This window comes from Passer domesticus, chromosome 6 (genome assembly GCF_036417665.1).
Source record: "Passer domesticus isolate bPasDom1 chromosome 6, bPasDom1.hap1, whole genome shotgun sequence".
Classification (NCBI taxonomy): Eukaryota; Metazoa; Chordata; class Aves; order Passeriformes; family Passeridae; genus Passer; species Passer domesticus.
In genome coordinates, this window is record NC_087479.1 from 18146802 (window position 1) to 18166682 (window position 19881).

At 37.0% G+C, this 19881-nt stretch overlaps 1 long non-coding RNA gene across 1 annotated transcript; it reads left to right on the forward strand.

Annotated features, from left to right (window-relative positions):
- The first annotated feature begins 6268 nt into the window (after positions 1-6268).
- Positions 6269-11345, forward strand: LOC135302305 (uncharacterized). Its single transcript, XR_010363998.1, has 3 exons — positions 6269-6357; positions 6638-6729; positions 11251-11345. It is a non-coding gene; the product is annotated as an uncharacterized LOC135302305 (long non-coding RNA).
- The last annotated feature ends 8536 nt before the right edge of the window (positions 11346-19881 follow it).

Genomic DNA, 19881 nt, shown 5'->3' on the forward strand with positions numbered 1-19881 from the left:
GATATGGCTGGTCCTACCTTGGGGCAGAACTGTATGGTGTGTACTAGATTATTCTATGACCACCTTTCCTCTTTTGACTTTGTTGCCCTTTCTCTGGCACAGGGTTTGAAAGACAAAGCTAGCTGTGGCAAGAGTTTTGATAAGACCAGAGCCAAAGAGGCAGCTGAGACATATACCTATTCTTTTCCAGTGACAGCACCTTCTGGATCTTAGCTTAGCATAGGTGAGAGGAGCAAGAACACAGGGGACAAATGGGGAATGGCCACTTTCAAAACTTCTCCTGCTGCTCTGGGCACTCCTGTCGTGTGATGGGTCAGTGGGTTATGAATGAGCAGAAGCTCAAAGAAGAACACCTATTAGCTTATGCACAGGAAAACCACGTATGGAAATCAATTGACTTTTTAAATTTCTGATCTGGTATGATCTCCACATGGAATCCCTCCTCAACAGGCCTTCTGAAAAATGTAAATGACTCCATGTTTAGAATTAGAAAATTCTAGCACAGTCATGCTGTTGCAATGCCGATGGACATAAATTGTCAGTTATTTCCCTTCTTTACTAAACTAGAAAAAGTGCAGATTGCCATTACATTTCATTATAAACATGAATTAATGGCAGGAGTAATGGGCCTTTTCTGTTAAAACTAGTAAAACTATAGTCACAAAGGGAATTGTGGCAGTTTACACAAAGCAAAATAGTGAAGGCCTCAACAAGGTTCCTATCTCCCTTAATTTTTTGTGGATTTTCTAGCACTTGGCACTAATCACAGCATTGGCTTGAGAATTTCAGCCATTTGTTCAGAACAAATAAGCTTCTAGCTTCTGTGGACAAGCAAAGAGTTTAAAACATGATGTTATGGGAACGTAGGAGGTAGCCTCAAGGGCTCTTTGAATTTACTGAAGGCTGTTGCTGCTTTGTTAGCTTTCATTTTAAAGCATTTTGATTCCTTCTCCTCACCCCCATTTCTGTGTTGCCAAGTGATTATTAGAGATTAAGAGATCAGAAAGAAACCACCTTCTCCATATTTTTTTTCTTTTTTGAAATATGATTTTCAGGATTTTTATGATCTGGCTCATAACCACTAAATCCCACTTTGTTTTATATTTTATTTAAAGCACAGTCTCTCCATTAAATCATAAAATTTCAGCATTCTCAGAAGGTGGTTAAATATTGATTTAAAGATGAAATCAGTCTGCAGAGATACCAAATTTTTTTCCTCCCTTGAACATCTTGTAATAATGCTACAATAACCCACTTCCTTGAAAAGTTTAAAAGCAGTTGAGTCTGGTGCAACTGAACTTTTGACCATCACCCAAAAAGGCATGTAAAGATATGTCTGTCTTCTCTTTATCATGTTTCCTTTTTTTTTCTTTTTTTTGAGAAAGACTTGAGCACAAGCATATGAAAAAAACCTAATCTGTTGAATGTTTTTGCTACTCTTTCAAAAATCATAGACTCACAGAGTCCTAGAGCAGTTTGGGTTGGAAGGGACCTTAAAGATCATCTGGTTCCAACCCCACTGCCCTGGGCAGGGATATCTTCCACTAGACTGGGTTGCTTGGAGCCCCATCCAACCTGGCTTTGAGCACTGCCAGGGATGGGGCCTCCACAAAGTCTCAAGACAATTTGTTGCAGTGCCTCCGCACAGCCACAGCAAATTTCTTCCATATATCTAATCTAAACCTTCCCTCTTTCAGTTTGAATCCATTCTCCTTTGTCCTATCATTACATGATATTGTAAATAGTCTCTCCATCCTGCTTTACAGCTTCTTCATCAAAAGATACACACAACAGTTGGTTTCTAATTTTTGCAGGTAGATATACCATTGAAATTCCACGAAGCACAGGAGAAATCAGTTTAGCAAGACAGAATGGAATATGTGGCTGCAGAATCCAGTGACAATTATCTTGTTTTTTTGAGAATTGGTCTTGCAGTTACCTGCAATTAAGGTTTCTATACAGTAGATAGGTAACCTCAGTAAAGATGAAATTAAGTTTTTGAAGTGAAGATCACAGAACAGAAAGGATACTCATGGTAGCTCTAGAGACAGGGGGGCATTTATGTAGCTTCTGAAGAGAAGCAGCTGAAAAGCATTGTAAGAATTGTGCAGTAGAACAATCTGAAAGTCTTCTGCAAATGCTTCAAATTGTTGTCCTTTCATATTGGTGCTGTGGATGGAAAGGTAATATAACTGATAACAGTGCAGTGGTTTAGGATCAGTGTGCAGAAGCATGACAGTGCTGCATGTTTTTTTGGGTTTTTGCAATTTTTTAGGAGGTCCAGTTTTCATTTCTGAACAGAACTAGTTTTGTTAGAGCCTGTCTAGAATCAGAGGTAAATTTTTAATGAAATCTTTTTTTATTATGGTTGCAAGACAAGTATCTAATAAGAAAAATATTATAGAATATTTTTCCTGGCTGAAATGAATACTTTTTGTCTGCTTTTGTAAATGATGTGCATAGATCCCAAAGAAACCAAGCGTTATATCTCAGTGAGCTCATCTATACATAGCATTGTTTCCTAGTGCCAACAGACTTACCAGGAATGTTCTATTCCTCTCTCAGGAGAGAGGATCTGCGCTAAAGAAGACATTTATCTGCCACAGGTTCTTTCATCTAAAGGAAGTTTAATTTTTAAAGTTGGAGCTGTGGTATCCTCATTTAGTTTGGTGCAGCTTTCTAAGTGGTGCAGTGGCCAAAATATTTCAATGCTAAAAGCTAAGACTTGGCTTGTGGGTAGTTACTGCTGAACTTAAAACTTTTCTATGCCTTTGATATGGTCAATGATAAAAAAGGAAGCAAAAATGAGTTGGTATTGGCTGGGGAAGTGTGGCCAGCTGTGGCAGAGCTGGCTGATCTTCATCTGTGTGAGCACATAAGAGGCTCTGCAATCCTTGGGGAAGAGCCCTGCGTTACTTCCTTTGTATAGGTACATTTGTGAGGCTTTGGCTTAGCTGTCTGTCTGATATTTAAACTAAATATCTAATGCTCATATCAAATTTGAATGGAGGAAAGAAAAACAAATTCAAGCAGACTGTTTGTATTTGTATCAGAAGTGAGTTTTTCTGTAACACTGCTGCAGGATTTCTACAAGACTGTGTGTGTTGTGACATATATGACTCATATTGGGGTTAAAAGATTTTAATCTCACATGTAACTAGGACAACTTTCCTGTCTGAGCTAGAAAAGATAGTAGTTCTCTGACTCTGATGGAACTGAAAAGATGTAAAAGATCCCCTTGTCTGACATAAACTGCATGATCATACACACTGCTAAGAGGCAAGTTAAAAAAACATACTTAAGCACATGTTTATAAAGCATATGTGTAATTGTTTAGAAAAAAAAATACAAAGGTTCCAATGGTTTGGTTGAACCATTGCCTGAAAAGCTATGGATTTCACTTAAAAGTACTTTTAAGTACTTTGAGTGCTTTTAAGTACTCTGCCTTGGGTGATAGACCTTTTTATTTACATGCATATGTTGTGTGAGAGACTCATATATATTTTGATAATATATATAACATAGAAATGATTATATAATTAAAATTAGAGGAAGTGGTGGAGGTATAACCAGAGAAACACAGCTGTTGCCACAAAGCCTGCAAAAGTAATTTCTATATGCATGTAACTACGATTTGAGAGACTTTCAAGCTTACCATGAGCTCTCAAATGTTTGTCCCTTCATTTTCAGGTGGTCTGGATCTGTAAATAGCATTGCTTATAAATAGCAGATCTCTGCAAGTTATCTATGCATCTGGGATAAGCAAAGCTGCTTCACAGAAATGCAGTTATGATACTGGCACAGTGCTTTGAGCAGTGTAGACAAGAAAAAATACAACCTGCTACAAAGTGGCCTTCTCCCCAGTGACATAGTTATCTGACACCGTGGAATAATTTTTCATCTTCTAAAAGAAAAACAAGACCAACAGAAAGAATGAGTTTTCATTCTACTAACACAGTGCAGTGAAATGTTTTATTTCTAGAGTCTCTTTTGGCAAAGGATATGCTGGCAGAATGACTGAGTGAACTGAATGAGTGCTTAAATCCCCAGAATAATAACATCTCTGTAATGAGAAATTGTGACTGCAGAAATGTTCACTCACTACATTAAGCCGAGAATGTGATTGAACCTAGGGCTAGATGACATGAAAACATGTATGCACTTTGTGTTAACCTTTTGTGAAGGACAGATGATAAGCCCTTTACCCTACTGCCAGACTGAAGAGGGATTCCAAGTCTCCACTGGTTCCACTCTAATTAAATGTGGATATTATGTAAACCGCAACTCAAACTGTTTTATTCAGAAAATGCTAGTTTCATTCTTCTTGTCAGGCTACAAAACTAGACCATGACAGATGACTTTCAGCATTTGCTGATCATTCATCTACAAAACATAGTAGTTTGATTCTTTCACTTACAGCTGTTTGCAGGAACAGAAGTTAATTAATTGAAGCATCAGTGCTCAGCAAATTATTTTTATTTTTCCCCTTTTAGTCAGATTTCATTGTATCCTAAGCAAAATCTTTAATAGCATGATACAAATGAAAGATCACAGGCACCATTTCTTATCAGAAGTGTGCATTTATTTAGTCTTTATATAAAAATAATTACACTGGCTACATCTAACCACACAAATAGAATGTAACTCAATCAAGATGCAATCAACTGGTTTGGTGCTATTCATGCACCACCTAAATAATTCAAATCAATCATATTCCCCAGGATCAAATGCAGGAGTCACAGCTTTGTAGAGCTAGAGCAAAATTCAATTTGTATGAATCTGTCTTTGCGAGCAAAAGCACAAAATATAGTAGAATATTGGCATCACTTGTCTGCTATGCAGTTAATTTCTCTCTTTTTTCCTTCTCTTAATTTCTTTGTATCTTATAGACATGAACATATTTAAGGTAATGTGATTTTAAATTTATTGTTTACCTTCCAGAAGAATAAAAAAGTCCTTACTTAAAACAGTTTATTTCTTTTCACTAATCCATTAAGGGGAAACTACGTTACAGGAATATAAGAACAAGGAAATTATTTATTCACAAGAAATAAAATTAAGAAGCCTGTCTTTAGCTTCTTATAAGACTAAATTCAAAAATCAAATAAATAAACATCGAAGTTTTAATAAGTGCTTTCTTGAGTGATCCAAAATCAAGGCAAATATAAGTGTTAATTTGAGGAATAAATTTATCACTAGGTTACTTTATTTCTCATGTTCCTGTTCCTGAGATGGGGAAAGAATATACCCACAACATTTCAATAAGCATACTGATCCTCATGTGATATTGAGGGCACAGTATTAGTTAGAAGAAGCAGAGTGATGCCACTTTTGTACATGTTCAAATATGTATGCAAATTTTACATGAATGCTCAGTTCAAGGATGATTGGCTAGCAGTCACTGTGAATTTTTTTGCTTTGATAAGTAAGGATTCTCTATTAAAGGCAATTTTTTCTTTTTATCTTATAGGTGAAGTCATTACATTTTTAAAAGACTGAAATGTAGTAAATTCATGCTGTTATTCCCATGAGAAGCAAGGGCCTGCACAGCTTAGCTGAGGCATGAAGGATGCACAGGGAAAGAGAAGAGTTGTTCCTGGAATAGCAGTGAGGCCATCATGGTCTGTTTGACAGTCCCAGCCAGGAGCTGTGTTGCTTTTACTGCAGAGCCCTTTGCTCACAGACTGGTGCTCCAAAGGCCCAGCAGTGCAAAGGGCCCTTTGTGACAGAAAAATCGGGTCAGTGTAAAGCTGCCTGACACGAGTGACCACATGGCTTTGCTTACCACTAGGAGCAAGCTGAAGGACTGTGATCACAAAGGCTTGTCCTGCAGTGAGCAGTAGGGAAAGGCTCACTCAGTGAGCTACACTGTAAGAGCTGTCTGCCACTGGGAGCCCGCTTGGTCTCCTGAGTGAAATAAAACTCTGTTTCTGTGTAGTCCAAGGTAATTAAAGGAGGAAAACAAACTGAGATCTGATGTTGAATTGATTTGTTTGAAATGGTATGAGTGATATTCTCTACTGAATAACACCAGTTGGCTGGCAAATGCATTGCCTCCCTTGTGGTGGGGGAAAGGTTTGAAGAACGTCCTCTGCAAAGGTGGGTGATTTCTGCTTCACCTGTGAGGAGCAATCTGGAAGAGGGGAAACAAGGCACAAATGTGTATTGTTATAAGTATGACATGCAGGAAATGAGTCTGGCATTAGGGGCTGATATTTAACCATCAGGAGAAATTAAAGAAGAAATGGGCTGGGAGATGCCTTGTCTGTGAGGAGATAGAAGAAGGGGGAATCAGTAGAGAAGTAACCAAATTACAAAGCTGAAGTAACACTCTTTGCAGAACTGTTCCAAGTGCCTGTAAGGGAGGAAAGACTGTCTTTAACAAGACAAGGAATAATATTTCCTGAGGGAATTTGTACAGAATGTTTACGTATGTGAAGAGAATAAATAGAAAAGGCTGGATAATGGAAACTGTAGGATTTGTACTGTGTTAATGGTGGCTTTGAAAGGTTCTGGCATAAAATGAAAGATTGTGATGGGAATTATAGTCATCATCTGCTTCTACAAGTTTTACAAGGAGGTGTTGATTCATCCTAAGCCACATGACATCTTTTTTTTTGTGTGTGTGTAATTGCAGTGGTCTTCCCACCTGCAGCCTCAGGGACATAAAACCACAAGAATATGCTTAGTCATCTAGACTATTTGAGCCCTTAAGTGTTGCTTGAACAAGTAAGTTTGTTGATTTATTTCTCATTTCTCTTTTGCATATTAATAGTTACCAAAGGCAATTACAAGATATTTGAAAAGAAAGATTCTCAAATACCACTGTGTCACGAGAGAATGGAAACGGAGTCTGAAAGCATTGATTTTTTTTTCCTGTACTAAAAATACACAAGCCAAACTGCCAGCTGCTATATATTAGCTCAGGCCCCCGGCAGCAGCTTTACACCAAAGGAGAGTCTGGTTCTTCTTCCCTGAATTTTGCTTAATTCCATCCTATTTTCATTCAAGTATGTGCTTCTGAGAGGATAGGCACTGTAGTTCTTAAGGGCTGCAATCTCTTAAAATATAAAATAAATAAATGGCTTTAGGATAAATGTTTTCTCTCTGCTAGTGGCATAATATTTAGGCTTGAAATGTTATCATCAAAAAAAGTTTTATCTTGAAAAACTCTGCTCTCTGGCTCTGAATATCAAGCCAGGTAAGATTCTGAAAGTACTGAATTATCTGAAATAAATAAAAAAACAAACCAAACAACCAAAAAAAAACCAACAAAGAAACCTGAAAAATAGCAAGGATTCAAATGCCTAAACACTGCTTTGAGGATAGGCAGTGTAAGGTCTTCCATATCTGTAATTCAAATGGGCTAATCTGAAGCATTCCTGCAGCTGAGACCTGGCTGTGTGCTCTGCCTGGTTCCATTTTAATATTACAAATCTTTACAAGAAGAAATAATTTGGAGTTTGCTCTGTTATCATTAGAATTCTCATTATGAGAAAAGAAGTGACTGCTGCAGATAATGCTGCAAAACTGTTTCTACTCTAATATTTCCAAATCACTTGCTAAGTAGTGGAAAAAATTACTTCTTCTAGGCTAAAGTTTTCAGGCTTTAGCACAGCTGGGCAGTTATTTATTTATTTTGTTTTACTTGGAAATGAAGAAAGAAAGACCAGTGGTTTTGAAGAGGAGTAGAAGAAGGTGTATTTGCTGTCCATTGTGGTGGGTTGATCCTGGCTGCATGCTGGATGTCCACCAAAGCCAGGCTACCCTTCCCTCCTCAGCAGTGCCTGTACTCGCACTGGTGAGGCCACACCTCCAATCCCGTGCTCACTTTTGGGCCCCTCACCCCAAGACAGACCCTGAGGTACTGGGGCATGTCCTGAGGAGGACAGCAAAGCTGGTGCATTGTCTGGAGCAGGTCTTGTGCAGAGCAGCTGAGAGCTGGACAGAAGAAAGCTCATGGGAGACCTTATCATCCTGCTGAAAGGAGGCTCAGCCAGGCTCTGCACCCAGCCAAAAAGGGACAAGATGAAACAGCCTCAAGCTGCACCAGTGAAAGATTAGGTTGCATATTAGAAAAAAAATTCTTCAGTTAAATGGTTTTCAGGCATTGGAACTTCCCAGAGAAGTGGTGGAACCAAGATCCCTGGAAGTGTTCAAAAATCACATGGGTGTGGTGCTTGGGAAGATGGTTAGGTAGTGAACTCAGTGGCCCTATGATAACAGTTGGACCTGATGATCTCTCATAACCTTTAACAATTCAAATGCCTCTATGATTTGGCTTTGCTGCAACCATATCTGTGCAACCATTTAAACCATTTAGTTACACTGAAAGTCAGATATTTAATCATTTAAATCACATCAGGAATTTGCAATGAATGTTCACAGTGCATAAAACAAATCAAAAATTACAAACAAAACAAGACCTGCTTTGGACTATAGCAAGCTCAGTTTTATTTTTAGTACTGCCAATGAAATGCCTTCTGTCAAAGGAAAAAGGATGAAAGCAACCCAAATCTGTGTTACTCTGAGCTTTTAAAGTATTTTAAACAATTTTATCTCTTTAAAGTAATAAGGATGCATTTTATTTCAGTGGCTTTGCTCACATAAAATAATGGTTCAAATTAAGTGTCCTAATTATGAAATTAAATGGAAGAGGATTGTAATTTAAATTCTCATTTAATTCTACCAAGTTATTTAATAAGCATTACCAGAGTTTAGTTGTGTATACTGCATAGTTGTTGTATATGTAAGACCCTGTATGGTTACACACCAAATGTTTTGCTTGCACCCAGAAAAGTACAAATTCTCCCTCATATTACAAGCACTTACAGTTGATTTAAGGACTGAAAAATTGCCAAAGGTATCTTGTTATATATCTTATGACAGATTATATCAAAGTCTGTAGTCTTTTTATCACTGTGGTACCTGAGCATCCTCCAGCACTGCATTAATGACTTGTTGAACATTTTCAGTGTGTAGTCCTCACTGCTATCCCTGCTGTTGTTCAGCTGGAAAGTAAATAGAAAATCTTAAATTTTTGTTTTTTTCCAGATTCTCATAACACTGTGATCATTAGGGTAGCTGAAAGCTTTAGAAGCAGGATTTAGAGGATAATGATTGCTATTTTAGGCTGATCTCTGAAGATTTCTCAGTGCTTTCCCTGTGGTGCAAGCCCTGCTAACAAGGCAGCTGTGTGGTGGCCCCAGATGTGCCCAGCCCTTGGACACGCTGCTGTTGCTGTGGGGAGCTGAGGGGTCACTGGGAGCTGTGCCCTGGTGCTTCAGGTTGGCAGAGGCAGTCAGGCTAAGCTGTACATGGAAGGCATAGCTGCTTTCAGTAGCTTGAGTCAGTTTTAAATTTAGCTTCTTATCTATGCATGTAAGAATTTGTTCTAATACCATTTTTGTTTTATTATAATTTATGTTATGCAGTTTTGGAATCTGAAGAGATTTTAATGGAGGAGGTTAAATGTTCTGTCTAAGAGATGGGAAGGGAAGGAAAGAAATTTCTTTGCATTTCTTTATCTTTAGAGGTGAGATTGATTCCTGGTATGAACTAGACTGCCTTAAAGACAGCTTGCATTTATAGCCAGAATATCTAACCCTAAAGGATCTTTGAGAAGTTCAGTTTCCACCTGTGCCAGTCAATGTTACAACTGTGTGAAGGACAAAGACAGCACACCTGTCCAGCTGGTCCTGCTCAGGGCCTGGGGTGGAATCTCTTGTGTTGGGGGAGACCTTATTGTCTAATTAGGAGAGCACAAGAAGGAAAATTGTAAGGATAGCCTATGTCCCAGGACCTAGATTTTCTGTGTATAGTCAAGAGAGATGAAGGAAAATTTTGTCTCCAAGAAGACCGGGCTTTGCCTCAGAATAATAACTTCCAGGTATTAGCTTTTTCCACTGCCTGTGGTTGTCTTTTCTAGAGGAGATTTGAATTAGTAACTATATAATCCAAATGACAGATATCAATTTTTGCTATCTGTGCTACTCTCTGGGAATGTAATTATAGGCTATGCTTCATTTGATCCATGTGTTAAAAAGAAAGAAACCATTGCACTCTGGTTTCTTTATTTTATTCCTTGTGCAGCTGTGACATTTGCATGAACAGTCCTGAATTGCTACTTATATTTCTGCCAGACATTAAAGATACTTTTGAAATTTACCCAGAAGATGGCATGAAGAATTCTCAAAGCACATTTGTGAATGAATGTTTCAGAGCGAAAGTCAATATTTTCTCTTTCTTGTGTCTGCCTTTCAAAATGCTTTCATTTTTTTGCATATTGAAAGTAACTTAACAAACTGTCAGTAGGATTAATTTGTTTAATGGCTTCTATGAAAGATTTTATCTGATGGACTAAAAGTGATATTTTTCTAGAATATAAGTGATAACCTTAATAGGATCACAAAATGATTCAGGTGATGAGGTAATCAGGAGACTTATAGTACAACCATGACCAAAGCAGGGCCAGCTAAGTTGTTAGATCAGGTGACTGACTTGGTTTAAATACCATCATGGAAACAACTTGGGTAGGATTTAATATTATATCTTTTTAAACTTTTTAGAAATGTTGGATCTCTGCAAAATGGGGGGATATAAAACAAGATTTCATGGGCATCTGTGACCTACCTTTTTAATGAGTACTTGTGTGTTTGACATTTATCCAGTTCTGGGAATGAAGCATATGCTTTAGTAATTAATCTCTGATGTATTGGACAGAATTTAACACTTAATATTGGCAGATTTTTGACATCTGAAATAAAATTATTGCTTTGAAATGATAAAACTGGAAGCAGATTCAGTTAGAAAGGGTATATATGATGCTGATAAAAATTCTGGTGACAAACTTGATGTCATGTGTACATTATTAAATTAGATTAAAAAAATGCATAACTGAGATCTGGTCTGTTGAAAGTTGTAAAATAATTTCAGAATCATTCTACCTTCAAAGCATCCTATAACATTTATCATTTCTGAAATATTTTTGCCCTCCATAGAGCTCTGTGAAAAATCCCCTGTCTCAGATCACAGATGTTATCACCTAACTGTGGTCTGAAGCATTCCTGCAGCATATGAGTTAAAGAAAGCGGGGAGCAGTTCAAACTGTTAACTAGCCTGGGGTGCTGGACACAGCATCCTCATGCAGTTAATGGAGAGAGGTGAGATGTCACAAAAGTTCACTGGAATTGAGTGGTTTACTACAAAAGGTGAAGTGAACTCAGTTCCAATTTTCTATCTTTCTTTCAGGTTTTTTTTCCCCAGTGCAAGCCACTGTCCAGCAGTCCTGATGGTGGGAAGTTCAAATGGCTGTTGTACTCCTAAATCAGCCCTGAGCAATATGATGGCAAAATTGCAAGTGAGTTTCTGTGCCAGATGGGACCTAACTGAACATATAATTGAAACAGTGAGACCACCTGGATACACAGGGTTGTCAACTATAAAAAAGGCATACTCCTAATAGTTACTGGTAGAAACAGACCAAACCACTTTTACAGACAGCATGGTGAGTGCTAAGGAGAGTTTTGCTCCTTTATGGTCTGTGCAAATTCCAGTTGTGGCTGTAGGTTATTGCTTCCTCTGGAAAGATGATTCTGTGGGCTCCTGGCATAGCTTCTGGTTCTCCATTTATCCAAACACCACCCAGCCACCATGAGAGAGCTTCCATTTTCTCTTGTGACTAGAAGAAGTTAAGCATAATCCACCCCTTCTTAATAATCCAATCCTCTGAGGTATCATTTCCCATTCATTTCTTATTTTACAGGGCCCTAAAACTTGATGTAAAGGAAATACATTTTGGAGCACCTATGTAGGTATTATAATCCTTTTTTTAAAAAAAAAAAAAGTAGATAAATCGGACCCATAAGGCTTATTGTGATTAAAAGCTTCACTGCTTATGGTGAAATTCTGGAGCTACACATATTGCTGTTATTAGCATATAAATGCTCTTATCTGCCAGAGTTGGACATAATCATGAAATATGCCACCATTCCAGGAGGAGGCTGGGAGCTGCCTGGGGTCCCATAACATTATGAGAATGAAGTAGCAATACTATTGTCATGGTTGAAGAAGCACATACATTTCCACCCCCTCTTTTTGGAAACTGGTAATTTTGCAGCAAAAATGGCTTACATTTTAGGAAAATTTCTGAGATTTATTTTAATGTCAAAGGTGACTCCTTTTTTCTTTTTCCCCTAGATCAGTGATATTAACATGGATGTTCTTTTTTAAAAATTTGTTTGGGAAGCAGAAAAATCCATTAAAGCTTTAATTATTTGAGATACTTTGCATCTGCATGGAAGACAAATAGCTTAATAATGGGGAAAATTTCAGAGATTTAATCTAAATGTAAAACAACAATGTCTGGAAAACATTAAGAAATTTATACCATATTTTAGCTGTGTGGTGAGTTTTTCTCTGGAGCTTTTTAGGATCCATTTTTTTCTTATTTGTACCTTATTTGTGTGGTTTGACTGCTGTTGCACAAGGATGTCTGGCTGGGACCATCTGCAGGGCTTTGCAGGGAGGCAGGATCTGAAGTGTCTTTCAGCCTGCCTCTTTTTTTGTCTGTAAATGTGTGGAACATAGTTGAGATCACCCCTTTGTGTGGGTTGAAAGAAAGGTGAAATAGGAAAAGCATCCTCCCACTTAGCTTTATTTTCCAGAATCTCTGTGTGGGTACGTTCTGCCCATAGTATTTCAATATCAGGCCTTATACAGAGCTAAACTGCACTAGTGTATATAAAAAGTTAATTAAAAATATCTGTATGAACTAAACAAAACTGCTCTTGAACTTCAGGTTTATTTTCTTATGGTTAGAATAAAAACCTTTTACTGTATATGTTTTTGTTGTCACCAAAGACTTATAAGGTGATGACAGAGGTTATTTTTGTAAGACAAGTGTACTATGTGAAATTTCAATAGAAATCTTAGAGGAGAGTCTGATCATGAATGGTTTCCACTCAGATTGCAGATAAAACTGGCTATAAACAGATAAGCATCCAACCTTTGAATCCTTATCTGAGAAGAAGCTTTTGAGGTTCTGACCTCACCATTTTTCTAAGGGGAACAGATAATACCAGTTCCATCACTTGCCCGTCCCAGATCAGTCAATGTCAAGCCTGGATTTTATTTAATCAAGTTACAGAGAATCTCTTGATAGTCTGCATCCTGTTCATTATTTTTGACCCACACTATTGAGATAGAATCCATATGTCTATTAATTCCACAAGAAATCTAGCTGAAATATAAGGTGAGTAATTTATGAACTCTGGCTATATTATAGGAACATTTCTGTAAGAAAATAGAGTATTCTAAAAAAAAAATTGCTCACTTGTCTTCATAATCATAAATTATCTCATACCTAATTGCAAACAGACAGAATGAATTATTGTCTTCATTGAGAACTGTTTGACACTGAGAATATACTGCTTATTTTATAAAATTCTTAATGCACAGCCCATAAATATATCACAGCTAAGGAGTACTGCATCTTTAAGTATATTAAATGCAGTCTTGTGTAACCAAACATAATAGGATTTTTAAAAGAATTATAACTGAAGAATTTAGCAAACAACTTTTTAAACTTTCTACATGTGTGAAGCTTCTGTAAACTGACCAATTTGACTTACACATCCAAAAAGAAACTTTGACTACATTGAAAAACATTACTAGTTTTCTTACGTATTTTCATGTGTATTTAGAGGCAATATGAGAATTCCAGTGAAAATTGCTTTAATTAATTCATTCAAAAATAACCTGTTAATGGGTTTTAGAGCAATTCCAAAGTCAAAGAAATGTCAGCAATGAGAATGCACATGCTTTGTTTCAGTGAAGGCTATGCTGACACCTTTATAGCCACTTCAGGTCTGAACCTGATATACATTGTATTAATTTGCAGTAGGCTTCATTTCTCTATCAATAATTCTCATCTTTTATATTGAAAATCTTCTGATTCAAAACTTCATCTTGAGTTGATATGCATTCAGTAATAATGCCCCTTTTTGAAGGGGTGGAATTTCATATAAAAGATATGGTGACATAAATGGTGTAGGATGTTACTTACTAATCCAAACACCTGGGCAACTGTGGAGAGCATGGGAATAGAAAGAGAGATAATAAAATAAATGTTAAATTTACTGGGATGCAAAAGGAATCCTGTACTTCAAGTACTAGCAATTCAGACTAAATGATGGATTCAAATACATTCTCCTTTAAGCACTCATCCATGGCTTGATGTCTAGTTTTTGGGAAGACAACCAGTCTTCATCAACATTGCATACTTCCAGTAATTAATTTTTTTGCTCATTTATAATCTAAATTTGCCAAACTTTGCTGTTTGGCTGCCCCCAGCTATAAATCAGCAGTTTTGGGAGAAAAATCCATTTTCTGTTCTATTTGCATGTAAAACACAGCGAAAAAAAATTCACAACTAGCATTAGGTTTTCTCTGTGGTTTCAAACCATACGTGAAGCAGATGTGTGCAGTTGTGAAAACCAATAAGTAGAGAAATGATGTATAAGCAAAATATATTTCGTACCCAGACTAATACAATTCCACACAAAATAGTGATATCATATGTTAAAATAATCAATTTACATGCTTACAGTTGTGCCTTTTCTAAATAATTATGTAGCCAGGTTTGGACTACATTTCAGATACAAACTGCAAATTTAATTTAATCAAATATGTATTTGAAGATTTCAGTTACCTTTGATTAATATTTGGGAGGAAAAAAAGGAAATTCCTGAAAACATTGAAGCATTTAATTTTCTTATACTTGAAGGGATAATTTGCTTTGGAGATGCCAGCTGTTTGGGTTTTTTTACATTTTTCTACCACAAAATTCCTTAATGTCTCATTTTGAAGTTGAAACAATATTTCATTTAAAAACACGATATGATCAAAAAAAGAAGGTAAAATAAAAGTATCAAATGAAACAACTCTAGGAGTTCAGCAGACATGAAATAGAATGGTAGAGTTAAACAGATATTGCATTGAATGGTATTTTCTGTGGTTGTTTTTATTTTTTTCAGCATTGTTAAAAACTCTAAGTTCTGTTTCAATTTCCTTGACAGAAAATGCGGGAAGGTTGTTCTAAAAAGAACCAAAACCAAAAATCAAATCCAAATAATCACTGTACACAGTCTTTGCTGTAACTATACTGTAATTCTGTTTTTTGGTTTTTTTTTGATTATCTGAAAAGTTTTGCCCCCATTCATGGGACATCTTAAAACTATATGAGGCCTAGTAAGATATTTGCTTTAAGAATGTGCTGAAGTCTAGTGTGCTGTGACATTAATCTGCACCCAGAACTTTAGTCTCCATTTTGAAGTTGTTGAGAATGAGGGAAGAAAATTATAGTGGTAAACTCAAGTGTAGGCTACTTAAGAATCCAGTTGATTGTGTCAAATGTGTTGAGTACCTGGTAGCTCCTGTGAACTATGAGCTATGTCTCTAAAAACACTGTCAGTAGTGAATGTTGAGAAAACCTTGTTTAAAAAAAAAAAAAAACAAAGAAATCAATTAAAATTAGAATTTTTTTGGTGCTTTTGTGACCCAGCCTACCATGCATCAGGCATTACAAGAGAGATCAATATAATGATTAAATAGAGTAAATAACATACTGAAGGAAACGAGTATATGTTCATCTTCCTTCTGAGCCCTGCAATTCTGTCCTTGTAAGTGTTAATAGATTATAGCAAAATAGGTGTGGTGTTGATTAACCAACAGTGCTTCTATTTTTCCACCAAAATACCAAACCCAGAGAGGCAAAATTTTGTCTGCTTGCCTCTCACTTTCTAGCCTGTTAGATTTCTCAGTTAGATATATGGAAAATGAGAAAGTCTGGTGGTGACACACAGCTGGACTCCATGGCTGTGACAAAAGACAGTTCTGATTCCAAATTCTTTATGCCTGGCTGAAGCTGAAAGAGAATGGTGCTGGCTAATGTCTGGTGCCAGATGGCTTTCTGCCTGTTTCAAGTGGGAGCTCAGATGCTAGACCACATTTTAAAATGATACTTCTGGTTATGATCAGTTTTGGATTCATATGGCAGTGTTCTTTAATGCATCTCAATAGTTTTATATTTTATTTCCATGAAAACCTGTTTCACTTTAGTTACAAAAGGGTCACATCCAGTAAGACATCATAGCATTCAAATTCTATTGCTGTCATGGGGTGTTTTAAATTATTTCTCATTTCATAACTTCTTGAATCATGTGTCTGCAAAACAATGCCCCTTTTAAAATGTTTGAACTGGAAAGATCAGAGATAAAGCCTAACTCTTCTCAACATGATTTAAGCAGTGTGATCTGTGAGCTCCACTGGATACAATTGACTGTGGTGGTGCTCTACCTGGAAGTGATTAGCATATTGTTTATGGTAATGGTGGTAAAGAGGGAAATATGCAACTTCCCCTGTGTCTCCAAAGGGCTGTGGAATTCAGCCAGGCAGTTGCCTGACTTGTTTATCTGTCTGCCTCCCTCCTTTGAAGTACTAAGTCTTAGAAGCAACAAGAATTGCACTCTTTGTAGGTTATATTCAGAATTTCCCATTGGCCTATTTTTATTTGAATAAAAGGTATGATATCCATAAACACCACATTCTACCAAATACTAATTCTCTCATCAGGCCACTATGTAGCTCTCATATCTGTACTGAAAGGTTCACAGTAATATTTCCCTGATATTTCTTATGTCAGTGTTAAGCTTTGGAGATGTCAAGGCAAAATAAACCATATGTTATAGGCTACACAAGAAGCAAATCAAACATATGCTCATTATAGAGTTTATCAAGGGAGACAGTATTGACTGTGTTCTGAACTTGATGAGAATTCTACTTTAGCATTGAATATACTATTTCCCCAGAGATGACAGGTGTTCTCCTGTTAACAATAAATATCAATGAATTTTTTCTTCTGCAAATGTGGTGTCTAGTTTTATATTATAGCATCTCTTTACTTCCTAAAATGTCAGGCCTCTTTAAGTAAGTGGATGCTCACAAATGAAGGTAGCATTTGTGGTGGTGTGTTCCAAAGATTTGTGATGATCAGTTTCATGCTTGCCTCTGCAAGAAGGGTTAACTCCATTTTCATGGCTGATGCTGTCTTTGGCTCATAAATATATTGACTGATCTGAGATCAAATGGAGTAGAAATTGAGCAATATAAAGCTGTACAATTTGGGTAAAACAGAGATGGAGAAATGAAATAAGTGGTAAAGGGAGACATCCTTTTAGTTGTCTCTTTGAATTCTGTTTGCATTGGTGCAAAGAACAGCATGTGGCTGATAAGCTCCATCTTCTAAAGCAGAGACCAAGTTCCTCTTTAGCCCCTTATGAGAATAGCACATGAAGTGGGCACAGCACACACAGACAAGGAGCAAATTTCTAGAAACAGAAGTAGAATAGGTAAGGGTGTGACAACTGCAGGGACCAAATTCTCCTTAGAGGGCAGTGAATACAAATCTAGTACTTTTGAGAATATTGTAGATGGTAAATTAGATTGAGAATAAATATCTGAAAGTCCTATCCATTCTCTGGAAAGTGCTTTACTCTTTGACAAGGGATTTAGACACAGTTTTACTGGAGCAGAGAAAACACAAAAACCTGTGTACTGAGCCTTGCTCATTCATTGGAATAGGTTTCATTCCTCCCAACTTGGCTTATGCATTTTATTAAATGAAGACTATTCACATACACCACTTCTATAAATGATAAGACAGCTGAGATTTGGGCCATATGAATATCTTCTGTTGATGACTTTTGGCACTTTTTGCACTGCTGGCCCAAGGTGGCTCAGTGTCCCTGTATCCTGAATGTCACAGATGCAGCAGTCACCTACAAAACTTCCTTTGTAGCAGTTACACAGGATGTTTATGGTCTTTACCAATTCCTCCTCTATATGTATGGTACACCCATGCAGCTTTGGACATGCAGGTCTTGGAATCCCAATGAGTCCAAGTATCATTTGGGCAGAAAGGTTGGCAATTATTTTATGGTAAAAGAGAACCTTAGAGAAGTGTTGTAAAAGTCTTTGGTCAGGGTTGGTGAACTTGTCTTTATTTTGATTGTTTTGAAGCCTCAGCTGGAAATAAAACAGAGAAATATACTTTTTGCTTGTAAGCTGCATCCCAAATAGATCTGGAGACAAAGGTAGAGAGCTGGTGGATGTAGGCAAGATATGTTCATTTTGAAGATAAAATGAGCTTTAATTTATACATAAATGGGTCTATAAATTATCATTGCTACGTACTGTGCTTTCTCATATACATCTCAGGTTATCTCAGACAGCAATTTAAACAATTGAGGGCTTAACAGAAGAGGAAATCAAAATATATTGGTTGATTTCTCCTTTTATGCCAAAACAGAAGTACCTCTGTTCGCACTGCTTTTTGAATATAAGGGGACATTGTTTGTAATGCACTGAAAAGAAAATTAAAACCTATTGGGTTGTGCAATTTTTACATTAAAAATTGTACTAATTTGTGCCAGCTTCTTAATACACAACTATACCATACTATTATAGCTCTCTAAAAATAGGGGAAAAAAGCCTTATAATGTACTAGCTATTCTAGAAGTGCCACATGTTTTAACAATAGTTAGTGCATTTTTGTTTTAATGGATACTGTATCATGTGTATCCTGTAAGATTTGCCCGCAAAATAACAGCATATCCAGCAAAGAATCCTGCATAGATTTTACTGTTCAAAAAAGCAAAATGGAACAAGAGCCATCTGTGCTGAGGGACATCCAGGTGGAAACCAATTCTTGCAGAGGCAAGGATTTCAGCAACATCCATTTAGAATCTACTTTGTAGTCTCTGAGAATTTTCATGTGGTTACAGCTGGAAATAAATCTACTGGAAGGAATCTGGGCTTACATATGTTTGAGCACAAAGCACATCTTAAATTGTTAAGTTTACCAAAATCATCTATGCATGATGCATCTGCTATAGAAAGTATGGCTGATTTAATTTTAAAATTGAGTTCATGCTGGAGGTGCACTTAAGGACAGAAACAGGAGCAAAGAACACAGCAGATGCTGGAAGTCAAGGTAAGTGATGGCATGGGTAAAGGAGCTGTAGGCTACTGATTACTTCTTTGTTTAGAAAACCTTATGACCATTATTACGATACAAAATGCTTCTTTAGTTTAGAAGAATAGGAGCTGGGGAAACAGAGCAATTCCATGAATCATAAATATAATTAAAGTGTTCTGCAACTTATTTGTATCCCTATACATGTGGAGTCTTTCCACACTGCCCTTGTTGGCTTTGTATGGTCATTTAAAAAGACCCCATGTTGAGACCCAAATAACATGGTAAGGGAAATTCGATGAGACAAAGTGCTTACTGGGCCTTCAATAAGTGTAGGTGGTGACTAATAGTGTTGATTAAAGCTGGTTCACTTTCCTTGGGCTGAAGCAGAAATGCCTTTAAAAGCCTGATTAGGAGCATTTGGATTTCACCTCTAGGGAAGCTACTGGAAGATTAAAAAATCTAAGGGACACCTGGGGTTTGTGTTTTGTTGTGGAATAAGCAAAACCATTTGTGTCTAATATATTGTGCTTCTCTGGATTAGAGAGATCACATTTACAGCTGTCGAAGGATCCACCAGCACCGACTCCTTCTTCGAAACTAGTGTGTGCAATGATTTTTTACAGACTTATTTATTTTAAATTTCAGTTGTAATTGAGCTCATCTTCTACATCCTGCCCAAATGCTTGTGCTAGTGAAAAGTGGAGATTCACATGTCATCTAAACTTCATACTGTAAGAGGCTTCTCATGAAGGCCATTCTACCATCCTTCTTTTAATGTGAATGTTGTTGCAGCTACTCAACACCCTTACTGATCAATAATCAGGGCTGTATGCACTTTCTTAGGA